Source organism: Staurois parvus, unplaced genomic scaffold (assembly GCF_062004578.1).
Source record: "Staurois parvus isolate SC_StPar_1 unplaced genomic scaffold, SC_StPar_1.0 ptg000058l, whole genome shotgun sequence".
In the NCBI taxonomy this organism is placed as follows: domain Eukaryota; kingdom Metazoa; phylum Chordata; class Amphibia; order Anura; family Ranidae; genus Staurois; species Staurois parvus.
Window position 1 is genome coordinate 12,979,919 of NW_028317854.1, and position 8,780 is coordinate 12,988,698.

Consider the following 8,780-nt stretch of genomic DNA (forward strand, 5'->3'; position numbering starts at 1 on the left):
TCAATGTCATTAGGACCACATATGGAAATTCTTGGGATATGCATGCCTTTTGGATGTCCAGAGTTCTCATTACAGACAGATACGCAGTGTGAATCCAACAGAGCTGTTCCTTTATGATGTGCCTTTTATTTATTGATTATTTGTGAGTACAAAAATTATTATTTATATTTGTTAAACGTTTTTTAAGGTAATGCACTAAGCCGGAGCACCCTCTGTTTGTTTTTCTCTATTCAGATGGAATTGATGGTTTAAAGTGGTGGTAAAGGCTGAAGGTTTTTCTCTACCTTAATGCATTCTGCACATTAGTGTAAAAAACCTTTTGTGCTAGAGGACCCCCCCAGCCCCACTTATACTTGCCGAGCCTGATCTCGATCCAGCAAAGAGCAGTGGCTCTCTCCGCTCTCTCCCTTCTCACTGGGGAGATTGATATTAGCAGGAACCAATGGCTACTGCTGCTGTCAATCAAATTCTGTGATGGGAGGGTGGGTGCAGGGCCAAGCCACCCTGCCTGTATCAATAGATACAGACAGTGAGGCTAGGTATCTAGTCCACAGGTGTGCCCCCATAGCAAGTGGCTTTTTATGGTGGGCAATCACTGAACAGGAGGAGCCAGGAATGCCGCTGGGGGACCCGAGAAGAGGAGGATCGGGGTTGCTCTGTGCAATTGTATATCATGGCATATTTCTTATTTAATATAAAAAATGAAGCTTTATTATCACTTTAAGTTAAGAAAAACTTTAATTATTTATATGTAATTTGTTTTCATTTCTAACTGTAGAATGTTACATACAAATATGAAAGTCATTCATAGTGGTCAGATAAAATTATTCACAGATATGGACAGTATTCATGATGTCATGGGAAGGGCATTAGATACAAATTACGTGGCCTTACAAATTCATGTTATCTTGGTTTATTTACACATTCCAATTAGTTATGTATGTCTTCTTATATGAATGTATGTATGCTCATAAGGCAAATTAATGATCAAGCCAAGACTCATCTAGCCAATTTATTTGAACTTATCTCACTGTACACCGCATCCATCAGTCAAGCCATTCTCCTCTCCAGCCTCCAGATAATGTCCCATTTCTACTTAGCTCATAGATAATGCCTTTAAGGATGGGGCTACCTGATGAGAACTGTCACTAATCGATCCCTATTTAAAGCTAAATCCATCAACACCGCAGATAAAAGTGTTCATTATTCAGTCATAATCCATGTCGTTAGCAACCCTGTCCAGTTAAATCAAATGAAAACAAAAAGGGAAGCAGATAGGAAATGACAGGAAGACTGGAGAAATGGGCATGTCTCAAATTGTAACTCAATGCTTGTTTGGACTATTTCATATCTGGTTTTTTTTTCCTTCCAAAGTACAATTAGATACAACTATACATCTTTTAACAGCAATTAAAGTAAATGCAAGAAACTAGTTAATGAGGCCATTTTTGCTTTTTATCATAACGGAGTGCAGGGGATTGTGGCTTGTGTCCTTGAATTGGCCCTCACATGTGCACCCATTTGTTAAAAAATAATTATGATTTTTGAAATTAAGATTTTTTTTCTCTTTGTAATGTTATATATTCAGGTAGGTAATCAGTTGCCCCATGTGAGGCTGACAGATTCTATGAAACGTTTGCATGACTAATCGTGACAGGTTTTCACATGCTAACCATTTAAAATTAAACCTAATTCACTGAAATTATATCAGTCTGATTAAACCAAAAGCAATTTTATAGTGCTCACAAAATTGAAGCTCAATATGCTATTGTGACTTGCATGTGATAAGTGCACATACAGTACAACATGTATATTTTGCAGCTGATTCATCAGTGAGTTTCATGGTCTAAGGTGGGTGTTTAAGTGTGAAATCTAGGCATCTCAGTTTCTACCATGGAAAGCAGCCAATATTTAGATGCTGACAAGTGAGATGAAGCCTTTAGTAGAAGTTTTGGAAGAGTTTCAATGATTAGAAGGCTTGACCCATGGACATATGTACAGTGCATCCAGAAAGTATTCACAGCGCTTAACTTTAGCCACATTTTTTTATGTTACAGCCTTATTCCAAAATGGATTAAATTCATTTTTTCCTCAACATTCTACAAACAACATCCCATAATGACAATGTGAAAGAAGTTTGTTTTGAAATCTTTGCAATTTATTAAAAATAAAAAATGAAAAAAAACACATGTACATAAGTATTCACAGCCTTTTCTCAATACTTTGTTGAAGCACTTTTAGCACCAATTACAGCCTCAAGTCGTTTTGAGTATGATGCTACAAGCTTGGCACACCTAGTTTTGGGCAATTTCTCCCATTCTTTTTTGCAGTGCCTCTCAAGCTCCATCAGGTTGGATGGGGAATGTCGGTGCACAGCCATTTTCAGATCTCTCCAGAGATGTTCAATCAGGTTCTAGTCTGGGCTCTGGCTGGGCCACTTCAGGACATTCACAGAGTTGGCCCATAGTCACTCCTTTGTTATGTGGGCTGTGTGCTTAGTGTCATTGTCCTGTTGAAAGATGAACCGTCACCCCAGTCTAAGGTCCAGAGTGCTTTGGAACAGGTTTTCATCAAGGATGTCTGTGTACATTGCTGCATTCATCTTTCCTTCAGCCCTAACTAGTCGCCCAGTTCCTGCCGCTGAAAAACATCCCCACAGCATGATGCTGCCACCGCCATGCTTCAATGCAGGGATGGTATTGGCCAGGTGGTGAGCGGTGTCTGGTTTCCTCCAGACTTGACACTTGGCATTCAGGCCAAAGAGTTCAATATTTATTTCATCAGATTAGAGAGTTTTGTTTCTCATGGTCTAAGAGTCCCTCAGGTGCTTTTAGGCAATCTCCAGGCGGGCTGCCATTTGCCTTTTACTGAGGAGTGGCTTCTGTCTGGCCACTCTACCATACAGGCCTGAGTGGTGTCCTTCTGGAAGGTTCTCCTCTCTCCACAGAGATATGCTGGAGCTCTTTCAGAGTGACCATTGGATGCTTGGTTACCTCCCTGGCTAAGGCCCTTCTCCCTCGATCGCTCATTTTGGCCAGGCAGTCTGGTGGTTCCAAACCTCTTCCATTTACGGATGATGGAGGCCACTGTGCTCTTTGGGACGTTCAATGCTACAGAAAAATTTCTGTACCCTTCCCCAGTTCTGTGCCTTGATACCATCCTGTCTCGGAGGTCAACGGACAATTCCTTGGACTTCATGGCTTGTTTGTGGTCTGACATGCACTGTTTACTGTGGGACCTTATGTAGACAAATTTATGCCTTTTCTAATCATGTCCAATCAACTGAATTTCCCACAGGTGGACTACAATCAAGTTGTGGAAACATCTAAAAAATGATCAATGGGAACAGGATGCATCGGAGCTCAGTTTTGAGTGTCATGGCTGTGAATACTTATGTACATGTGGTTTTTTACATTTTTTATTATTATTAAATTGCAAAGTTTTCAAAATGCGCTTCTTTCACGTTGTCATTATGGGGTATTGTTTGTAGAATGTTGAGGAAAAAAAATTATTTAATCCATTTTGGAATGAGGCTGTAAAATAACAAAATGTGGCAAAAGTTAAGCGCTGTGAATACTTTCTGGATGCATTGATCAAAGACAAGCAATCACTCTTCAGGGTGATTCCCAACACTGTAATTGCTTTATCTTGCACACCTTCTGGAATCTGAGCACACAAAGTGTATGTTCACAGACTAGTTTGTTTGGGAAAGTGTTAACTTGGCATCATATTGAATTTCTTGACTCAAGTGGAAAGGTGTGCAAAGTAAGGTAAGTTTTACATACAAACAGTTGTATGCTTTCTTTTTAATGAATTAACCCATAGACCATGTGTGCCATTGGGCCTTTAATAATAGTAGAGGTTACCTACAGAAAACCTTTACTGATTTTTTTTGCTACCGTATGTATACAGTATGACATGGTGTTGGTACCTCCATAAAATAGAACAGGGCAACACTTTACAGAAGTGCCAAGACTTGACCCATGAATTCCACAAACACCTGCAATTATTTGCATCAAATACCTTTTTAGTTTGAATGTTAAAAAGGGGTTTATAATATTATTAATTTGGCTTGTCCATACTCACTAGCAGTATCGAATGCTGGGAAAAAATTGCTGTTTGTTCAGCTAAAGAAATGACCACAATCTTTGGAAGAAGAAGGGGTTCTCAATCCATGCTGCTCTGAATAAGAATTATTATTTTTTTTATCAAAGGTTAGTCCAGACTGTGAACTGTCCAACACAAGTGAAAAGTGGTTGCTATTGTGCTCTTCCACAATATATTTTGCAGATTATTGGAATTCTATAACTGGAAACTATAGTTTGCATGTTCTCCCTGTGCCTACACGAGTTTCCTCCGGTTCCTCCTCCCACACTCCAAAGACATGCTGATAGGTTGATTGGATCCTATCTAAAGTGGCCCTAGTAAATGTATGAATGTGAGTTAGGGACCTAAGATTGTAAGATCCTTGGAGGTCAGGGACTGATGTGAATGTACAATATATGTAAAGCGCTGTGTAAATGGTCAGCGCTATCAAAGTACCTATAATATTACATATAATTAATAATACTTTCATTCTCTTTCTGTTACATTATTTTCTTCCATATCCACTTTCTTTGACAAGTGTTTGTATTATTCCTTTACAGTACCTATTTGGGATTTTAAATATTGCGATCCAGTGATGTGCATGAGAGACTCAGCTCTCCGGGGACTCTTCCTCCTCATTGGCTGAGACAACAGTGAGAGCCATTAGCTCCCACTGCTGTCAATCACAGCCAGTGAGGCAATACAGGGGGGGGGGGGAGGCTGAGCCATGGCTCTGTGTGTGACTGGGCATGCAGAGCAGTGGCTTGGGAGCAAGCCTGCTTAGGTGCCCCCATAGCAGGCTGTTTACTCTAGGGGCACTTGGCAGGAGGGAGGGACCAAGAGCGCCAGTGGGGAACCCGAGATGAGGCGGATCAGGGATGATCTGTGCAAAACCACTGCATAGAGCAGGTAAGTATACCATGTTTGTTATTTGTTTTTAAGTTGCCTGTAATATCACTTTAAAGATGTAAGGCCAACAATTTCGCTGCTGCACCTCAATGGAATTCTGAATACCTTTATGAATTCAATAACTATATAATTGTTTTATATATTTTGAAGTGTACTACAAGGGCAGACTTACAACTCATGGGGCCCCCGGGCAATAGGGGATCATTGGGCCCCTGTGTCCTTGCCCAAACTAAGCCTATGAAAAAGGTACCAGGGGCATCTCATGGGGCCCCCTACTGACCCCAGGCCCTCGGGCAGTGCCCGAGTTTCCAAATGGTCAGTCCGCCCCTGGTGTACTACAACCCATTGCTTGCATTTCTATATACCTAGAGGCTGAGGTGGCAAACTCTTCTGTTGATATTGTACCTGATACCTTGAAAAGGGGACAAGAGTGCTGCTTCATCCACTGACTTAGATATATACAGGCCTTTTCTCCTGGAGTGTACTGGTACTGGTTGGTTACTAGATTGTTCTCTGCAGGCCACCACCTGGCACTCTGTCTTGCAGCCTCTGTCCAGCATCCATTCGGACAATAGCAGAGGGAGACAGGCACAGGCAGCTCTGTAATGTGAGATGTCCTATTGGCCCTACCCAGAGCTGTTGCAGTCTCCCTTTTATACCCAGAAGAAAGTTTCGGGCATCAGAAAGAGAGGTGTTCCAACTCCACGCAGAGCTCTCAAGCACTGGGGTTGATTTACTAAAGGCAAATATTGTTCACTTTGCAAAAAAATTTTCCCCAGATATTACTGAATGAGGTGAAGTCCTGCTGATTTCCATCATCCAATCATGTGCAAGCAAACATGGTGTAATTCTATTTTCCTTGCCTGTGATACAATATTCTTTGTAAAGTAAAGTTTCACTACATTCATTAAGCACAGGGTTTCTTTTCTTTTTTTTTTTTTTACAGAGCGCCCTACTAGCCTACCAGAGAAAGCAGGGGATTCTTTCCCTATTAGACTACTAAAGGTTTTTTTTTTTGGGGGGGGGGTACAGGGGCTTTGACAGAAGTAAACATTTTCAGTGAATGCAGATGCATGCAGATGTCAAATGTAGCTACTGCGCACATAGAGATTTGCAGTTAATTTGTGTGCTGAGAATGTAAAATTTTTGTCTTATATTATTTTGTTAAATTAACCCATTCGCTTAGTTTGTTATGTCTGAATGTTACTCATGTCTTATGAAAAGACAGTGGTTTGACTTACTAATATGTGAACTACAGTAGGCCTAAAGTGTATTTCTATCTTTGCAGCTGAATTGGGATAACACTTAGTTTATATTTCTAACATTCACATGGCATACATATTGAAAAATTGTTGCTTACCTTCTTTATTTGCTTAAACAATCTATCAAAATCATACTTAGCTTTCCGTTCTGTGTAATGTTAAGAAGGGGGCTATAGAGTTTTGTTTACCATAATTAACCCTGTCTGTACTGTGCAGATAGGGTTGCCCTAACAAATGATTGAAGATTCTGCTAAATTGTATGGTAATGCACCTTTTTGGAAGTTATTCTGAACAATACAAACTGCCTATAGAGTCTAGTTTCTAATCTTGCTCCAAGGAAACAACGAAACAGGTAAGATATATTTTCTCACTTATTTTTAGGTATGCTGTGTGGGAACACACAACAAACATATGGTGGTGGTGGGGTTCTCGTATTTAGTTGCAAAGGTATGTATGTAAGTAAGTGTTACGTGCAGGGGCAGACTGATCACTGGCCGAGGGCCCGGGGTCAGTAGGGGGCCCCATGAAATGGGCTTTTTTGGGTGTGTTTTGAGTGTGGGCAAGGACACAGGGGCCCCATGATCCCCTATTGCCCGGGGGCCCCATGAGTTGTCAGTCTGCCCCTGGTTACATGAGCATTATGTGAATCTAATTTCTCTGGATTTTATTCTATGCTTGAACTGAACACAACTTCACTTCACCTCACCTTTCCCTTTTGTAAAGAAAACCCAGGATAACTTTAGTAAATCAGGCCCATTGCTGTTTTTTCTAGGGGTAGATCTAAGTGAAGCTTGAGCTTATGACATTGAAAACTTATATTTCTTCCACTCTGTGATTTAACTGACCTGTAGAGAAAATTATATTTGACACAACACAGAGATCCCATTACATAACAGATAATTACTGCACATTCCCAGCTTAAATAGTCTGTTAGGATCTTTAAACTGTAGCCTTTCGAGAAAGTAAGACGTTTATGAAAATAAATATATTTTCAGAATAAACTAGAGTTGGACATACTCAGATTATAGTGCCTCCTTTCATGGGATTGTCACAACAACATATTGTTGTTTTTGCACCCCCTATCACCTTGGCTGCTTACCCTTTTCACATTTAATGGCTGTCCTCATGTTAAATGTACACATCTCCAATGGTCATCCATAGGACCCTACTCATCTGGTATATCAAGGGCTAAAGAGGTTCAGTGGTTGCAAATCAGGTACCACCCCCTTTCCTTTGTGTGGTTTGCGTCACCTCCTAGTAAGGGGACTATTTTTTTAATTACTATATTTGAAGCATATGAATCACTCTGAAATGTAATACTGTAGTAAGCTGGGTTGGTTGGTTGTGTTCCATGTCATTTTTTAGTTAAATAGAGCTGAGAACTTGATTAAATATCATGTGTATTAAAAAACCAAAAGTAAAGGACCATGGTCAATTAAAACCAATTATTGTTTTTACATTCTTATTGATTAACCCCTTCCTGCCCAGTGCCATTAGTACAATGTCAGTGCTTTTTTTTTTAGCACTGATCACTGTATTGGTGTCACTGGGGATGTCAGTGACACCAAATCAGTTCCCCCCAGTATCAGAATGTCTGCCGCAGTCCCACTATAAGTTGCTGATCGCCGCCATTACTAGTAAAAAAGAAAAAATCCCAGTATATATACCACCATTTGTAAACGCTGTAACTTTGATGTAAACCAATTAATTTACACGTATTGGAATTTTTCTTTACCATAGACATGTAGCAGAATACATTTTGGCCTAAATTTATGACAGAATTTGATTTTTTAAAATGTTTTTTACTGGACATGTTTAACAGCAAAAAGTAAAAAATATATTTTTTTTCTCAAAATTGTCGGACTTTTTATAGCACAAAAAATAAAAACACACAGGCGACCAAATACCATCGAAAGAAAGCTCTATTCGTGGGAAAAAAAGGACCTACATTTAATTTGGGCGCAGCGTTGCATGACCACGCAAATTGTCAGTTAAAGTAACGCGGAGTCGTAACACAAAAAATGGCCTGGCCAGGAAGGGGGGTAAATCCTCTGGAGAGCAAGTGGTTAAGATATATGTTTAAAAATAATAGTAAAGGTCCACAATTCTATCAGAAATATAAACAAAAAAATAATGTACCTAAAGTTTACATATTCTGCTTCAAACCAGGATTTTCGTATCACTGAAAATAAGCAGAGCAAGGCCTTGCCAAATGAATAAAACAAGAGCTCAGATCAGATAAAATGTTGGATGTTGTAGGCACAATAGGGACAACAGTGTTTTATTTGAATGCATCATGGATATGACATGGACCCCTACCACTAATCTTTTGATTTTGGTACAGATTTTCATTTTATGGCAAGTGCCCATATGTTTGGTTGGAAGCATCATATTTTCAATGTTCACATCACACCAGTAGTCCCGACAGAGCATTAATTCCAACGTTTATTCTCAGTATCAGGTTTCTACAGTCAGTGGCTGTGATATTTATGTCTTTTATTGAGTCCTGCTGGGAAACATTAT